Below are 17,013 nucleotides of genomic sequence, written 5' to 3'. Positions count from 1 at the left end.
AGCCAAGTATCGGATTAACATCTTTGTAGGGATGGTTTTTCACCTATTACTAAATTAAACTTGCTTCATTGGAAAGGCAGCAAGATGCATCCTCATTTCAATATCTACTGAAATAATACAGGTTGACACCAGGAAACATTAACGCCACTGCATCCTTGCTGCTTTCTCATGTGGAAGTCTGTTTAATGTGAAAACAAGGTGATATCTAATTAGCACACAGGTAAGGAATTAAGAAAATCTTTATTTAAGGGTAAGATGTTTCTCACAAAATCGTTGCCCCAATGCATCATTGAAATTCAAGCTGGAAAGATGATTTTAATATATCATTTGTACATTTTGTATTGCTCTTCTGGTGACAATGTAGTTTGTTTTTGTCAATTACCATTTTAATAATCGGGTAAAGAAAATTAATTGGATTTTTGAAAGAAAACAATACTGTCAATATACTATTAAAACAAATTAAAATGGTAAAAGTTATTGTACTTTAAGTAAAAATAAAAGAGCAAAAATATCAATCCCAGTTTTGGATTACTTTAATTAACAAAAAAAAATGCATATAGCAGAGGATAGTTTCAATCTGCCTACCTCTGGGTTATGGACCCAGCATGCTTCCATTACAGTACTCTGCTGCACATGTAAGTGCAAGAGATCCTGAAGCACTCACTCATCATGGGAAAGTACCAATGTGTTTCTTCATTGGTTGATGGAAGAAACATCTTACAAAAACTCTCCACATTATTGACTTTTTAAAATGTTTCTAGGAATCGTTCTAGATGAATGCTTATTAGCCTTTGTCAGTATGGACTTTTGCAAAGTGTTGCTGTGGCGCAATCAGTTACTGTGTAAGGCTATTAACCAAAAGGTTGGTGGTTCAATCCCACCCAGGGACGTAATTGACCTTGTTATCAGATTTTGGTGATCTTTATGTAGACAAGTCAAAATTTCAAACCCACTCTTATGGTGTAGGGTACCTGGCCTTCTCTGATGTAATCAGAGTTAGATTTGATTCAGTGATTTTATAAAAACAGCTAGGAAGCACAATTTAGCAGTGGGTTGCAGAGAAAAAGAAATATGCTGGCAAAAAAATCCAATTGAGTGATTAAACAGCTCTTCATTTTCTGGCTTTATTTTTATGCTAACAAATTTGTTCTCTGAAAAGTGTCCACAAAGCCAAGTTTCTGATTAACACCTTTGTAGGGATGGTTTTTCACCTATTACTAAATTAAACTTGCTTCATTGGAAAGGCAGCAAGATGCATCCTCATTTGAATATCTACTGAAATAATACAGGTTGACACCAGGAAACATTAACGCCACTGCATCCTTGCTGCTTTCTCATGTGGAAGTCTGTTTAATGTGAAAACAAGGTGATATCTAATTAGCACACAGGTAAGGAATTAAGAAAATCTTTATTTAAGGGTGAAGATGTTTCTCACAAAATCGTTGCCCCAATGCATCATTGAAATTCAAGCTGGAAAGATGATTTTAATATATCACTTGTACATTTTGTATTGCTCTTCTGGTGACAATGTAGTTTGTTTTTGTCAATTACCATTTTAATAATCGGGTAAAGAAAATTAAGTGGATTTTTGAAAGAAAACAATACTGTCAATATACTATTAAAACAAATGAAAATGGTAAAAGTTATTGTACTTTAAGTAAAAATAAAAGAGCAAAAATATCAATCCCAGTTTTGGATAACTTTAATTAACAAAAAAAAACGCATATAGCAGAGGATAGTTTCAATCTGCCTACCTCTGGGCTATGGACCCAGCATGCTTCCATTACAGTACTCTGCTGCACATGTAATTGCAAGAGATCCTGAAGTACTCACTCATCATGGGAAAGTACCAATGTGTTTCTTCATTGGTTGATGGAAGAAACATCTTACAAAAACTCTCCAGATTATTGACTACTTAAAGTTTTTCTAGGAAACGTTCTAGATGAATGCTTATTAGCCTTTGTCAGTATGTACTTTTGCAAAGTGTCGCTGTGGCGCAATCAGTTAGTGTGTACGGCTATTAACCAAAAGGTTGGTGGTTCAATCCCACCCAGGGATGTAATTGACCTTGTTATCAGATTTTGGTGATCTTTAAGTAGACAAGTCAAAATTTCAAAAACCCCTGTTATGGTGTAGGGTACCTGGCCTTCTCTGATGTAATCAGAGTTAGATTTTATTCAGTGATTTTATAAAAACAGCTAGGAAGCACAATTTAGCAGTGGTTTGCAGAGAAAAAGAAATATGCTGGCAAAAAAATCCAATTGAGTGATTAAACAGCTCTTCATTTTCTGGCTTTATTTTTATGCTAACAAATTTGTTCTCTGAAAAGTGTCCACAAAGCCAAGTATCTGATTAACATCTTTGTAGGGATGGTTTTTCACCTATTACTAAATTAAACTTGCTTCATTGGAAAGGCAGCAAGATGCATCCTCATTTCAATATCTACTGAAATAATACAGGTTGACACCAGGAAACATTAACGCCACTGCATCCTTGCTGCTTTCTCATGTGGAAGTCTGTTTAATGTGAAAACAAGGTGATATCTAATTAGCACACAGGTAAGGAATTAAGAAAATCTTTATTTAAGGGTGAAGATGTTTCTCACAAAATCGTTGCCCCAATGCATCATTGAAATTCAAGCTGGAAAGATGATTTTAATATATCACTTGTACATTTTGTATTGCTCTTCTGGTGACAATGTAGTTTGTTTTTGTCAATTACCATTTTAATAATAGGGTAAAGAAAATTAAGTGGATTTTTGAAAGAAAACAATACTGTCAATATACTATTAAAACAAATTAAAATGGTAAAAGTTATTGTACTTTAAGTAAAAATAAAAGAGCAAAAATATCAATCCCAGTTTTGGATTACTTTAACAAAAAAAAAATGCATATAGCAGAGGATAGTTTCAATCTGCCTACCTCTGGGTTAAGGGGCCCAGCATGCTTCCATTGCAGTACTCTGCTGCACATGTAAGTGCAAGAGATCCTGAAGCACTCACTCATCATGGGAAAGTACCAATGCGTTTCTTCATTGGTTGATGGAAGAAACATCTTACAAAAACTCTCCAGATTATTGACTTTTTAAAGTTTTCTAGGAAACGTTCTAGATGAATGCTTATTAGCCTTTGTCAGTATGTACTTTTGCAAAGTGTCTCTGTGGTGCAATCGGTTAGTGTGTTTGGTTATTAACCAAAGGGTTGGTGGTTCAATCCCACCCAGGGATGTTATTGACCTTGTCATCAGATTTTGGTGATCTTTAAGTAGACAAGTCAAAATTTCAAACCCCCTCTTATGGTGTAGGGTACCTGGCCTACTCTGATGTAATCAGAGTTAGATTTGATTAAGTGATTTTATCAAAAAACAGCTAGGAAGCACAATTTAGCAGTGGTTTGCAGAGAAAATGAAATATGCTGGCAGAAAAATCCAATTGAGTGATTAAACAGCTCTTCATTTTCTGGCTTTATTTTTATGCTAACTAATTTGTTCTCTAAAAAGTGTCCACAAAGCCAAGTATCGGATTAACATCTTTGTAGGGATGGTTTTTCACCTATTACTAAATTAAACTTGCTTCATTGGAAAGGCAGCAAGATGCATCCTCATTTCAATATCTACTGAAATAATACAGGTTGACACCAGGAAACATTAACGCCACTGCATCCTTGCTGCTTTCTCATGTGGAAGTCTGTTTAATGTGAAAACAAGGTGATATCTAATTAGCACACAGGTAAGGAATTAAGAAAATCTTTATTTAAGGGTAAGATGTTTCTCACAAAATCGTTGCCCCAATGCATCATTGAAATTCAAGCTGGAAAGATGATTTTAATATATCACTTGTACATTTTGTATTGCTCTTCTGGTGACAATGTAGTTTGTTTTTGTCAATTACCATTTTAATAATCGGGTAAAGAAAATTAAGTGGATTTTTGAAAGAAAACAATACTGTCAATATACTATTAAAACAAATTAAAATGGTAAAAGTTATTGTACTTTAAGTAAAAATAAAAGAGCAAAAATATCAATACCAGTTTTGGATTACTTTAATTAACAAAAAAAATGCATATAGCAGAGGATAGTTTCAATCTGCCTACCTCTGGGTTATGGACCCAGCATGCTTCCATTACAGTCCTCTGCTGCACATGTAAGTGCAAGAGATCCTGAAGCACTCACTCATCATGGGAAAGTACCAATGTGTTTCTTCATTGGTTGATGGAAGAAACATCTTACAAAAACTCTCCACATTATTGACTTTTTAAAATGTTTCTAGGAATCGTTCTAGATGAATGCTTATTAGCCTTTGTCAGTATGGACTTTTGCAAAGTGTTGCTGTGGCGCAATCAGTTACTGTGTAAGGCTATTAACCAAAAGGTTGGTGGTTCAATCCCACCCAGGGATGTAATTGACCTTGTTATCAGATTTTGGTGATCTTTATGTAGACAAGTCAAAATTTCGAAAACCCCTGTTATGGTGTAGGGTACCTGGCCTTCTCTGATGTAATCAGAGTTAGATTTGATTCAGTGATTTTATAAAAACAGCTAGGAAGCACAATTTAGCAGTGGGTTGCAGAGAAAAAGAAATATGCTGGCAAAAAAATCCAATTGAGTGATTAAATAGCTCTTCATTTTCTGGCTTTATTTTTATGCTAACAAATTTGTTCTCTGAAAAGTGTCCACAAAGCCAAGTATCTGATTAACATCTTTGTAGGGATGGTTTTTCACCTATTACTAAATTAAACTTGCTTCATTGGAAAGGCAGCAAGATGCATCCTCATTTCAATATCTACTGAAATAATACAGGTTGACACCAGGAAACATTAACGCCACTGCATCCTTGCTGCTTTCTCATGTGGAAGTCTGTTTAATGTGAAAACAAGGTGATATCTAATTAGCACACAGGTAAGGAATTAAGAAAATCTTTATTTAAGGGTAAGATGTTTCTCACAAAATCGTTGCCCCAATGCATCATTGAAATTCAAGCTGGAAAGATGATTTTAATATATCACTTGTACATTTTGTATTGCTCTTCTGGTGACAATGTAGTTTGTTTTTGTCAATTACCATTTTAATAATCGGGTAAAGAAAATTAAGTGGATTTTTGAAAGAAAACAATACTGTCAATATACTATTAAAACAATTTAAAATGGTAAAAGTTATTGTACTTTAAGTAAAAATAAAAGAGCAAAAATATCAATACCAGTTTTGGATTACTTTAATTAACAAAAAAAATGCATATAGCAGAGGATAGTTTCAATCTGCCTACCTCTGGGTTATGGACCCAGCATGCTTCCATTACAGTCCTCTGCTGCACATGTAAGTGCAAGAGATCCTGAAGCACTCACTCATCATGGGAAAGTACCAATGTGTTTCTTCATTGGTTGATGGAAGAAACATCTTACAAAAACTCTCCACATTATTGACTTTTTAAAATGTTTCTAGGAATCGTTCTAGATGAATGCTTATTAGCCTTTGTCAGTATGGACTTTTGCAAAGTGTTGCTGTGGCGCAATCAGTTACTGTGTAAGGCTATTAACCAAAAGGTTGGTGGTTTAATCCCACCCAGGGATGTAATTGACCTTGTTATCAGATTTTGGTGATCTTTATGTAGACAAGTCAAAATTTCGAAAACCCCTGTTATGGTGTAGGGTACCTGGCCTTCTCTGATGTAATCAGAGTTAGATTTGATTCAGTGATTTTATAAAAACAGCTAGGAAGCACAATTTAGCAGTGGGTTGCAGAGAAAAAGAAATATGCTGGCAAAAAAATCCAATTGAGTGATTAAATAGCTCTTCATTTTCTGGCTTTATTTTTATGCTAACAAATTTGTTCTCTGAAAAGTGTCCACAAAGCCAAGTATCTGATTAACATCTTTGTAGGGATGGTTTTTCACCTATTACTAAATTAAACTTGCTTCATTGGAAAGGCAGCAAGATGCATCCTCATTTCAATATCTACTGAAATAATACAGGTTGACACCAGGAAACATTAACGCCACTGCATCCTTGCTGCTTTCTCATGTGGAAGTCTGTTTAATGTGAAAACAAGGTGATATCTAATTAGCACACAGGTAAGGAATTAAGAAAATCTTTATTTAAGGGTAAGATGTTTCTCACAAAATCGTTGCCCCAATGCATCATTGAAATTCAAGCTGGAAAGATGATTTTAATATATCACTTGTACATTTTGTATTGCTCTTCTGGTGACAATGTAGTTTGTTTTTGTCAATTACCATTTTAATAATCGGGTAAAGAAAATTAAGTGGATTTTTGAAAGAAAACAATACTGTCAATATACTATTAAAACAAATTAAAATGGTAAAAGTTATTGTACTTTAAGTAAAAATAAAAGAGCAAAAATATCAATACCAGTTTTGGATTACTTTAATTAACAAAAAAAATGCATATAGCAGAGGATAGTTTCAATCTGCCTACCTCTGGGTTATGGACCCAGCATGCTTCCATTACAGTCCTCTGCTGCACATGTAAGTGCAAGAGATCCTGAAGCACTCACTCATCATGGGAAAGTACCAATGTGTTTCTTCATTGGTTGATGGAAGAAACATCTTACAAAAACTCTCCACATTATTGACTTTTTAAAATGTTTCTAGGAATCGTTCTAGATGAATGCTTATTAGCCTTTGTCAGTATGGACTTTTGCAAAGTGTTGCTGTGGCGCAATCAGTTACTGTGTAAGGCTATTAACCAAAAGGTTGGTGGTTCAATCCCACCCAGGGATGTAATTGACCTTGTTATCAGATTTTGGTGATCTTTATGTAGACAAGTCAAAATTTCGAAAACCCCTGTTATGGTGTAGGGTACCTGGCCTTCTCTGATGTAATCAGAGTTAGATTTGATTCAGTGATTTTATAAAAACAGCTAGGAAGCACAATTTAGCAGTGGGTTGCAGAGAAAAAGAAATATGCTGGCAAAAAAATCCAATTGAGTGATTAAATAGCTCTTCATTTTCTGGCTTTATTTTTATGCTAACAAATTTGTTCTCTGAAAAGTGTCCACAAAGCCAAGTATCTGATTAACATCTTTGTAGGGATGGTTTTTCACCTATTACTAAATTAAACTTGCTTCATTGGAAAGGCAGCAAGATGCATCCTCATTTCAATATCTACTGAAATAATACAGGTTGACACCAGGAAACATTAACGCCACTGCATCCTTGCTGCTTTCTCATGTGGAAGTCTGTTTAATGTGAAAACAAGGTGATATCTAATTAGCACACAGGTAAGGAATTAAGAAAATCTTTATTTAAGGGTGAAGATGTTTCTCACAAAATCGTTGCCCCAATGCATCATTGAAATTCAAGCTGGAAAGATGATTTTAATATATCATTTGTACATTTTGTATTGCTCTTCTGGTGACAATGTAGTTTGTTTTTGTCAATTACCATTTTAATAATCGGGTAAAGAAAATTAATTGGATTTTTGAAAGAAAACAATACTGTCAATATACTATTAAAACAAATTAAAATGGTAAAAGTTATTGTACTTTAAGTAAAAATAAAAGAGCAAAAATATCAATCCCAGTTTTGGATTACTTTAATTAACAAAAAAAATGCATATAGCAGAGGATAGTTTCAATCTGCCTACCTCTGGGTTATGGACCCAGCATGCTTCCATTACAGTACTCTGCTGCACATGTAAGTGCAAGAGATCCTGAAGCACTCACTCATCATGGGAAAGTACCAATGTGTTTCTTCATTGGTTGATGGAAGAAACATCTTACAAAAACTCTCCACATTATTGACTTTTTAAAATGTTTCTAGGAATCGTTCTAGATGAATGCTTATTAGCCTTTGTCAGTATGGACTTTCGCAAAGTGTTGCTGTGGCGCAATCAGTTACTGAGTAAGACTATTAACCAAAAGGTTGGTGGTTCAATCCCACCCAGGGACGTAATTGACCTTGTTATCAGATTTTGGTGATCTTTATGTAGACAAGTCAAAATTTCAAACCCCCTCTTATGGTGTAGGGTACCTGGCCTTCTCTGATGTAATCAGAGTTAGATTTGATTCAGTGATTTTATAAAAACAGCTAGGAAGCACAATTTAGCAGTGGTTTGCAGAGAAAAAGAAATATGCTGGCAAAAAAATCCAATTGAGTGATTAAACAGCTCTTCATTTTCTGGCTTTATTTTTATGCTAACAAATTTGTTCTCTGAAAAGTGTCCACAAAGCCAAGTTTCTGATTAACACCTTTGTAGGGATGGTTTTTCACCTATTACTAAATTAAACTTGCTTCATTGGAAAGGCAGCAAGATGCATCCTCATTTGAATATCTACTGAAATAATACAGGTTGACACCAGGAAACATTAACACCACTGCATCCTTGCTGCTTTCTCATGTGGAAGTCTGTTTAATGTGAAAACAAGGTGATATCTAATTAGCACACAGGTAAGGAATTAAGAAAATCTTTATTTAAGGGTGAAGATGTTTCTCACAAAATCGTTGCCCCAATGCATCATTGAAATTCAAGCTGGAAAGATGATTTTAATATAACACTTGTACATTTTGTATTGCTCTTCTGGTGACAATGTAGTTTGTTTTTGTCAATTACCATTTTAATAATCGGGTAAAGAAAATTAAGTGGATTTTTGAAAGAAAACAATACTGTCAATATACTATTAAAACAAATGAAAATGGTAAAAGTTATTGTACTTTAAGTAAAAATAAAAGAGCAAAAATATCAATCCCAGTTTTGGATTACTTTAATTAACAAAAAAAAACGCATATAGCAGAGGATAGTTTCAATCTGCCTACCACTGGGCTATGGACCCAGCATGCTTCCATTACAGTACTCTGCTGCACATGTAATTGCAAGAGATCCTGAAGTACTTACTCATCATGGGAAAGTACCAATGTGTTTCTTCATTGGTTGATGGAAGAAACATCTTACAAAAACTCTCCAGATTATTGACTATTTAAAGTTTTTCTAGGAAACGTTCTAGATGAATGCTTATTAGCCTTTGTCAGTATGTACTTTTGCAAAGTGTCGCTGTGGCGCAATCAGTTAGTGTGTACGGCTATTAACCAAAAGGTTGGTGGTTCAATCCCACCCAGGGATGTAATTGACCTTGTTATCAGATTTTGGTGATCTTTAAGTAGACAAGTCAAAATTTCAAAAACCCCTGTTATGGTGTAGGGTACCTGGCCTTCTCTGATGTAATCAGAGTTAGATTTGATTCAGTGATTTTATAAAAACAGCTAGGAAGCACAATTTAGCAGTGGTTTGCAGAGAAAAAGAAATATGCTGGCAAAAAAATCCAATTGAGTGATTAAATAGCTCTTCATTTTCTGGCTTTATTTTTATGCTAACAAATTTGTTCTCTGAAAAGTGTCCACAAAGCCAAGTATCTGATTAACATCTTTGTAGGGATGGTTTTTCACCTATTACTAAATTAAACTTGCTTCATTGGAAAGGCAGCAAGATGCATCCTCATTTCAATATCTACTGAAATAATACAGGTTGACACCAGGAAACATTAACGCCACTGCATCCTTGCTGCTTTCTCATGTGGAAGTCTGTTTAATGTGAAAACAAGGTGATATCTAATTAGCACACAGGTAAGGAATTAAGAAAATCTTTATTTAAGGGTGAAGATGTTTCTCACAAAATCGTTGCCCCAATGCATCATTGAAATTCAAGCTGGAAAGATGATTTTAATATATCATTTGTACATTTTGTATTGCTCTTCTGGTGACAATGTAGTTTGTTTTTGTCAATTACCATTTTAATAATCGGGTAAAGAAAATTAATTGGATTTTTGAAAGAAAACAATACTGTCAATATACTATTAAAACAAATTAAAATGGTAAAAGTTATTGTACTTTAAGTAAAAATAAAAGAGCAAAAATATCAATCCCAGTTTTGGATTACTTTAATTAACAAAAAAAAATGCATATAGCAGAGGATAGTTTCAATCTGCCTACCTCTGGGTTATGGACCCAGCATGCTTCCATTACAGTACTCTGCTGCACATGTAAGTGCAAGAGATCCTGAAGCACTCACTCATCATGGGAAAGTACCAATGTGTTTCTTCATTGGTTGATGGAAGAAACATCTTACAAAAACTCTCCACATTATTGACTTTTTAAAATGTTTCTAGGAATCGTTCTAGATGAATGCTTATTAGCCTTTGTCAGTAAGGACTTTTGCAAAGTGTTGCTGGGGCGCAATCAGTTACTGTGTAAGGCTATTAACCAAAAGGTTGGTGGTTCAATCCCACCCAGGGACGTAATTGACCTTGTTATCAGATTTTGGTGATCTTTATGTAGACAAGTCAAAATTTCAAACCCCCTCTTATGGTGTAGGGTACCTGGCCTTCTCTGATGTAATCAGAGTTAGATTTGATTCAGTGATTTTATAAAAACAGCTAGGAAGCACAATTTAGCAGTGGGTTGCAGAGAAAAAGAAATATGCTGGCAAAAAAATCCAATTGAGTGATTAAACAGCTCTTCATTTTCTGGCTTTATTTTTATGCTAACAAATTTGTTCTCTGAAAAGTGTCCACAAAGCCAAGTTTCTGATTAACACCTTTGTAGGGATGGTTTTTCACCTATTACTAAATTAAACTTGCTTCATTGGAAAGGCAGCAAGATGCATCCTCATTTGAATATCTACTGAAATAATACAGGTTGACACCAGGAAACATTAACGCCACTGCATCCTTGCTGCTTTCTCATGTGGAAGTCTGTTTAATGTGAAAACAAGGTGATATCTAATTAGCACACAGGTAAGGAATTAAGAAAATCTTTATTTAAGGGTGAAGATGTTTCTCACAAAATCGTTGCCCCAATGCATCATTGAAATTCAAGCTGGAAAGATGATTTTAATATATCACTTGTACATTTTGTATTGCTCTTCTGGTGACAATGTAGTTTGTTTTTGTCAATTACCATTTTAATAATCGGGTAAAGAAAATTAAGTGGATTTTTGAAAGAAAACAATACTGTCAATATACTATTAAAACAAATGAAAATGGTAAAAGTTATTGTACTTTAAGTAAAAATAAAAGAGCAAAAATATCAATCCCAGTTTTGGATTACTTTAATTAACAAAAAAAAACGCATATAGCAGAGGATAGTTTCAATCTGCCTACCTCTGGGCTATGGACCCAGCATGCTTCCATTACAGTACTCTGCTGCACATGTAATTGCAAGAGATCCTGAAGTACTCACTCATCATGGGAAAGTACCAATGTGTTTCTTCATTGGTTGATGGAAGAAACATCTTACAAAAACTCTCCAGATTATTGACTAAAGTTTTTCTAGGAAACGTTCTAGATGAATGCTTATTAGCCTTTGTCAGTATGTACTTTTGCAAAGTGTCGCTGTGGCGCAATCAGTTAGTGTGTAAGGCTATTAACCAGAAGGTTGGTGGTTCAATCCCACCCAGGGATGTAATTGACCTTGTTATCAGATTTTGGTGATCTTTAAGTAGACAAGTCAAAATTTCAAAAACCCCTGTTATGGTGTAGGGTACCTGGCCTTCTCTGATGTAATCAGAGTTAGATTTGATTCAGTGATTTTATAAAAACAGCTAGGAAGCACAATTTAGCAGTGGTTTGCAGAGAAAAAGAAATATGCTGGCAAAAAAATCCAATTGAGTGATTAAACAGCTCTTCATTTTCTGGCTTTATTTTTATGCTAACAAATTTGTTCTCTGAAAAGTGTCCACAAAGCCAAGTATCTTATTAACATCTTTGTAGGGATGGTTTTTCACCTATTACTAAATTAAACTTGCTTCATTGGAAAGGCAGCAAGATGCATCCTCATTTCAATATCTACTGAAATAATACAGGTTGACACCAGGAAACATTAACGCCACTGCATCCTTGCTGCTTTCTCATGTGGAAGTCTGTTTAATGTGAAAACAAGGTGATATCTAATTAGCACACAGGTAAGGAATTAAGAAAATCTTTATTTAAGGGTGAAGATGTTTCTCACAAAATCATTGCCCCAATGCATCATTGAAATTCAAGCTGGAAAGATGATTTTAATATATCACTTGTACATTTTGTATTGCTCTTCTGGTGACAATGTAGTTTGTTTTTGTCAATTACCATTTTAATAATAGGGTAAAGAAAATTAAGTGGATTTTTGAAAGAAAACAATACTGTCAATATACTATTAAAACAAATTAAAATGGTAAAAGTTATTGTACTTTAAGTAAAAATAAAAGAGCAAAAATATCAATCCCAGTTTTGGATTACTTTAATTAACAAAAAAAAAATGCATATAGCAGAGGATAGTTTCAATCTGCCTACCTCTGGGTTAAGGGGCCCAGCATGCTTCCATTGCAGTACTCTGCTGCACATGTAAGTGCAAGAGATCCTGAAGCACTCACTCATCATGGGAAAGTACCAATGCGTTTCTTCATTGGTTGATGGAAGAAACATCTTACAAAAACTCTCCAGATTATTGACTTTTTAAAGTTTTCTAGGAAACGTTCTAGATGAATGCTTATTAGCCTTTGTCAGTATGTACTTTTGCAAAGTGTCTCTGTGGTGTAATCGGTTAGTGTGTTTGGTTATTAACCAAAGGGTTGGTGGTTCAATCCCACCCAGGGATGTTATTGACCTTGTCATCAGATTTTGGTGATCTTTAAGTAGACAAGTCAAAATTTCAAACCCCCTCTTATTGTGTAGGGTACCTGGCCTACTCTGATGTAATCAGAGTTAGATTTGATTAAGTGATTTTATCAAAAAACAGCTAGGAAGCACAATTTAGCAGTGGTTTGCAGAGAAAATGAAATATGCTGGCAGAAAAATCCAATTGAGTGATTAAACAGCTCTTCATTTTCTGGCTTTATTTTTATGCTAACTAATTTGTTCTCTGAAAAGTGTCCACAAAGCCAAGTATCGGATTAACATCTTTGTAGGGATGGTTTTTCACCTATTACTAAATTAAACTTGCTTCATTGGAAAGGCAGCAAGATGCATCCTCATTTCAATATCTACTGAAATAATACAGGTTGACACCAGGAAACATTAACGCCACTGCATCCTTGCTGCTTTCTCATGTGGAAGTCTGTTTAATGTGAAAACAAGGTGATATCTAATTAGCACACAGGTAAGGAATTAAGAAAATCTTTATTTAAGGGTAAGATGTTTCTCACAAAATCATTGCCCCAATGCATCATTGAAATTCAAGCTGGAAAGATGATTTTAATATATCACTTGTACATTTTGTATTGCTCTTCTGGTGACAATGTAGTTTGTTTTTGTCAATTACCATTTTAATAATCGGGTAAAGAAAATTAAGTGGATTTTTGAAAGAAAACAATACTGTCTATATACTATTAAAACAAATTAAAAAGGTAAAAGTTATTGTACTTTAAGTAAAATAAAAAGAGCAAAAATATCAATCCCAGTTTTGGATTACTTTAATTAACAAAAAAAATGCATATAGCAGAGGATAATTTCAATCTGCCTACCTCTGGGTTATGGACCCAGCATGCTTCCATTACAGTACTCTGCTGCACATGTAAGTGCAAGAGATCCTGAAGCACTCACTCATCATGGGAAAGTACCAATGTGTTTCTTCATTGGTTGATGGAAGAAACATCTTACAAAAACTCTCCAGATTATTGACTATTTAAAGTTTTTCTAGGAAACGTTCTAGATGAATGCTTATTAGCCTTTGTCAGTATGTACTTTCACAAAGTGTCGCTGTAGCGCAATCAGTTAGTGTGTACGGCTATTAACCAAAAAGTTGGTGGTTCAATCCCACCCAGGGACGTAATTGACCTTGTGATCAGATTTTGGTGATATTTAAGTAGACAAGTCAAAATTTCAAACCCTCTCTTATGGTGTAGGGTACCTGGCCTACTCTGATGTAATCAGTTAGATTTGATTAAGTGATTTTATGAAAAAAACAGCTAGGAAGCACAATTTAGCAGTGGGTTGCAGAGAAAAAGAAATATGCTGGCAGAAAAATCCAATTGAGTGATTAAACAGCTCTTCATTTTCTGGCTTTATTTTTATGCTAACAAATTTGTTCTCTGAAAAGAGTCCACAAAGCCAAGTATCTGATTAACACCTTTGTAGGGATGGTTTTTCACCTATTACTAAATTAAACTTGCTTCATTGGAAAGGCAGCAAGTGATGTCATCCAAGCAGTGGGTCAAAGTTGGCTTCATCCCTCGTCTGCTTATGAAAAGAGAAAAGGGATATGCAGGGCATGGCGGCCTTTTGCGACGCTTGGATGACCCCTAGTTCGCATTAAACACCCCCACCCTCCTTCGGTGTGGGGCTCATGTTGGCCATGCCCCAGCCCCTAAAGCATTCAAGCTGATTTCTTGCAGCAGCTGGGTACTGTAACAGCTCCAGAGCTGCTCTGTAAGGCAAGTAAAAGGGTGTGGGCCCTGCAGCACTACCTGTAGTTTGCATTGTGCATTGGAAGGCACAAAGTAAGCAGACGGGAGGAGAAGTCAGGATAGTGCACAAGGTTATAGAAGGGATGGGCTCAAGAAAAGAGAAGTGGAAACAGACAGCATACTAGGCTGGAGAGAGACCTGAGACAAAGAGATCTGAATTATACGAGAGCCGTCCAGGGGAAACACAAATTATGCAGTCAAGTTTCCCACATTTGGGGAAATCGCAAGGGGCAGCACACCCAGAGTGCAATGGGTGAGCCTTGCCCTGGGAGAAGCACCTTCATGATCATAGTATCTCACCTGGCAGGTTAGTAGGAGTTGGGCTAGAGCTGGGGAGGGTCGCTGCTCGGGCACTACCTTTCAAGTGAAGGAGATCCAACTGAGGCAGCACAAGGGAACTCTCAAAAGAAGAACAAGGCTAGAGGAAGATCTGAGACAAAGAAATCTGACTTTTACCAGAGCTGACCAGAGGAAAGCACAAACACAGTCCACCACTACCACAAATAATGCAGTCGAGTTTCCCACATTTGGGGAAATCACAGGGGTCAGCATACCCAGAATGCAATGAATGAACCTCACCCTGGGAGAACAATCTTCATGACAATAGTATCTCCTATGCAAAATAAGTATGATTTGGGATAGGGCTGGGGAGGGCCGTTGCTCAGGCACATCTCTGTCAAGTAAAGGAGATTCAACTGAGGCAGCACAAGGGAACTCTCATCTGGGGACAACAACTGCAGGGAGAACACATATTTTCAGATGAACATGGGGTGGCAGAAGGCTGCCTAATACTGAAGCACCCCCAAACAACAAACCAAATGCAACAACTAGTGCAAGCATTCCTGGGGGATGGCCTGCAGCAGATGGATTTGAATATGGTGATGTCATCCAAGCAGTGGGTCAAAGTTGGCTTCAACCCTCGTCTGCATATGAAAAGAGAAAAGGAGCGTGCAGGGCATGGAGGCCTTTTGTGGTGCTTGGATGACCCCTAGTTCGCATTAAGCACCCCCACCCTCCTTCGGTGTGGGGCTCATGTTGGCCATTCCCCAGCCCCTGAAGCATTCAAGCTGATTTCTTGCAGCAGCTGGGCACTGTAACAGCTCCAGAGCTGCTCTGTAAAGCAAGTAAAAGGGTGTGGGCCCTGCAGCACTACCCGTAGTTTGCATTGTGCATTGGGAGGCACAAAGTAAGCAGACGGGAGGAGAAGTCAGGATAGTGCACAAGGGTATAGAAGGGAGGGGCTCAAGAAAAAAGAAGTGGAACCAGACAGCAAACTAGGCTGGAGAGAGACCTGAGACAAAGAGATCTGAATTACATGAGAGCCGACCAGGGAAAACTCAAATTATGCAGTCAAGTTTCCCACATTTGGGGAAATCGCAGGGGCAGCACACCCAGAGTGCAATGGGTGAGCCTTGCCCTGGGAGAAGCAACTTCATGATCATAGTATCTCACCTGGCAGGTAAGTAGGAGTTGGGCTAGAGCTGGGGAGGGTCGCTGCTCGGGCACCCCCCTGTCAAGTGAAGGAGATCCAACTGAGGCAGCACAAGGGAACTCTCGAAAGAAGACAAAGGCTAGAGGAAGATCTGAGACAAAGAAATCTGACTTTTACCAGAGCTGACCAGAGGAAAGCACAAACACAGTCCCCCACTACCACAAATAATGCAGTCGAGTTTCCCACATTTGGGGAAATCACAGGGGTCAGCATACCCAGAATGCAATGAATGAACCTAACCCTGGGAGAACAATCTTCATGACCATGGTATCTCCTATGCAAAATAAGTATGATTTGGGATAGGGCTGGGGAGGGCCGTTGCTCAGGCACATCTCTGTCAAGTAAGTTGCATTTGATTTGTTGTTTGGGGGTGCTTCAGTATTAGGCAGCCTTCTGCCCTACCATGTTCATCTGAAAATATGTGTTCTCCCTGCAGTTGTTGTCCCCAGATGAGAGTTCCCTTGTGCTGCCTCAGTTGAATCTCCTTTTGGAGAAGACCTCAATAAGATTGTAGCTGATCTGGCTACTGCTAAAACAGCTTGCCTACCTAGTATGACTCCTACCACGCAGAAGGCTAAAAGTACTTTTCTTGGCCCTTTCATCCTCCAGGTAAAGCGTACCCAAGGTCAGGCATACCCAAAGCAAGCTCATGTTTCCAGACCTGCCAAGCCCAGACTGAAGCAATCCTGGGCTGCCCATCAGCCTGCTTCCAAAACGGACAAGCCTGCCGCATGACGGTGCAGGCCTCCCTCTGGGGGATCCCAGGGTGGGGGGCCCGACTTCTAGGTTTGGCAAAGAAAGGTATAATTCTAAGCTAGAGAATTCTGTTTGGAGCTCACCTTGTACTTTGTGAAGAAATAATCAGCATTGTGGCTGAGCAGATACATGTAGTGTGTGGCTGCAAACTGCATGGATCTGCTGCGTTGTAATGCTGATTCTTTTTTTTTGCAAAGTACCAATAGCTTCATATAATGTTCACAATTTTTATGCAGGATCAAATAGCTCAATAGGTAGGGTGTTTGATTAGAATTCAACAGGTTATAGGTTTGAATCCTGGGTATGGTAGTTTGAGATGTGTTATTTAATAAAGTATGTTGTTCTGACTGCCGGCATCCTATCACCTGGGATATCATACTAAAT

General features: G+C 36.9%; 4 non-coding genes across 4 annotated transcripts; all 4 read right to left on the bottom strand.

Annotated features, from left to right (window-relative positions):
- Nucleotides 1–14,532: 14,532 nt before the first annotated feature.
- On the bottom strand, nucleotides 14,533–14,696 carry LOC135022838 (U1 spliceosomal RNA). The gene has a single exon (XR_010219858.1). It is a non-coding gene; the product is annotated as a U1 spliceosomal RNA (small nuclear RNA).
- Nucleotides 14,697–14,847: 151 nt separating this feature from the next.
- Nucleotides 14,848–15,011, bottom strand: LOC135022978 (U1 spliceosomal RNA). The gene has a single exon (XR_010219988.1). It is a non-coding gene; the product is annotated as a U1 spliceosomal RNA (small nuclear RNA).
- A 674-nt stretch (nucleotides 15,012–15,685) lies between these two features.
- On the bottom strand, nucleotides 15,686–15,848 carry LOC135022895 (U1 spliceosomal RNA). The gene has a single exon (XR_010219913.1). It is a non-coding gene; the product is annotated as a U1 spliceosomal RNA (small nuclear RNA).
- A 152-nt stretch (nucleotides 15,849–16,000) lies between these two features.
- LOC135022970 (U1 spliceosomal RNA) lies at nucleotides 16,001–16,164 on the bottom strand. The gene has a single exon (XR_010219980.1). It is a non-coding gene; the product is annotated as a U1 spliceosomal RNA (small nuclear RNA).
- Nucleotides 16,165–17,013: the final 849 nt, after the last annotated feature.

The sequence above is a fragment of the Pseudophryne corroboree genome, unplaced genomic scaffold (assembly GCF_028390025.1).
Source record: "Pseudophryne corroboree isolate aPseCor3 unplaced genomic scaffold, aPseCor3.hap2 scaffold_394, whole genome shotgun sequence".
In the NCBI taxonomy this organism is placed as follows: domain Eukaryota; kingdom Metazoa; phylum Chordata; class Amphibia; order Anura; family Myobatrachidae; genus Pseudophryne; species Pseudophryne corroboree.
Note: the sequence above shows the minus strand (reverse complement) of the source record. Positions and strands in the feature narration are given on the sequence as shown.